Here is a 1457-nt window from a genome sequence, read left to right on the forward strand (position 1 = left end):
TCGATCGGCTTGTATGTATCAGTAGATGTCCATACATGCAGGACTATGACTTTGCATATCTATGTGGCATCACAGAATGAATTCATTATCCATGATGCTAGACATTTTGTCAAGAGCCAATGTAATTAATTAAGACGTGCTAGGAGCAAACCTGGAGCTTGAGTCCACCAGCAGGGCGGCCCTGTTTAAGATTCAGGTCAGTAAATCCCCAAGCTCGTTTTTATAACCTTCTGCCTCTTCCTTCGTTGTTGAATCAGCCGATCAATGGACTTGGTCTGCTGTCTAGTCTGTCGATCCATGCTCCCAGTGGCTGTCACTTCCTCAAATAATTAGGCTTCCACAACATCCTGCACCATGGCATGCGCCTCCGCCCTCACATCCACCTTACCCTCTTGTTCCCGGTCAACATATTCAGGCAGTAAAGCATCAACCATGACCTCCTCCCCGGCCTCGCCCGTGTCGCTGTCATCAACGATCTCGACGGCGCGCTCCACCGGCACCTTCTACGTGCCCCCCTTCTTCTCCTCCTCTGTCCAGCATGAAGGCCTGCATCGACGAAGCTCCTGATCAAGGTTTTCTCTCTGATAAATCAAGCAGTCCTAATCTCTCTGAAAAATCCTCAATTTACATGTTATCCTTCCTTCCCAGCCATGGCCAAGACTATACTCCTCCTCCTTTCATTGAAGGGACTTTCTCAGCCATGTCATTTATCTACAATCAGAAAAATCAAGGTAAATAATACAGATTTATTTTCTTCAACAGATAGTATAACATGGAACAATCAGATGGACAGAAAGATGCAGTACTCACAAAAAAGATAAAGCTCATGAACATTGGCTTGGACAAACACACAAACACCTTGTGTGCAAAAATTAACAGAGAACATCCACAATCTATGACCAGCTAAATCTATCCCTGATGATGAGAAGCATTAGTTGAGGTGGAGGGCAGTGCAGAGGGGAGGGTGAGGTCGCCGGCGAGTGCAACAACGACCGGCTGGTGGTGGGCCTTGTCCTGGATGCGCTGGAGGGGCGTCTCCCTCTAGCACAGGACGAGGAGGCAGGGGACGAGCTATAGGAACTCCATGGTGGAGGTCATGGCGGGTTCGGCGGCGCCGGATCGGGTAGAGGAGGTGGAGGGAGCGCGGATCCGGGAGGTAGGCGCCGGATCTGGCTGGTGGAGGTCCCGTGGCGGCGTTCGAACCTCCGAGGAGAGCTCGAGGACTGGACATCCATGGCGCTGGCGCTGAGCTCCTGGAGAGGAGAGACAAGAAGATTAGAGAGAGAAAAGGCATGGAAGCGGCGGCGTGACCTGGGTGGTCGGCGGCGGCGGCGCCGGTCGCCGGACGACGCGCGAGGGAGGCCAGGGAGGAGGCGCACGGGAGGAGGAGCTCGGAGTCGGGCGCTGGTGGTGACGGCGGCACTCGGGCCTGGGCGGGCCAGATCTGGGCTCGAAAC

General features: G+C 53.6%; 2 long non-coding RNA genes across 4 annotated transcripts in view; both read right to left on the reverse strand.

Annotated features, from left to right (window-relative positions):
* Positions 1 to 1457, reverse strand: part of LOC123071331 (uncharacterized) — a 6189-nt gene that overhangs the window by 3050 nt on the left and 1682 nt on the right. The window lies entirely within an intron of this gene.
* On the reverse strand, positions 63 to 1433 carry LOC123071332 (uncharacterized). The gene is made up of 3 exons (XR_006434237.1): positions 811 to 1433; positions 629 to 711; positions 63 to 546 (listed from the first exon to the last, which is right to left on the reverse strand). It is a non-coding gene; the product is annotated as an uncharacterized lncRNA (long non-coding RNA).

This window comes from Triticum aestivum, chromosome 3B (genome assembly GCF_018294505.1).
Source record: "Triticum aestivum cultivar Chinese Spring chromosome 3B, IWGSC CS RefSeq v2.1, whole genome shotgun sequence".
Lineage (NCBI taxonomy): Eukaryota > Viridiplantae > Streptophyta > Magnoliopsida > Poales > Poaceae > Triticum > Triticum aestivum.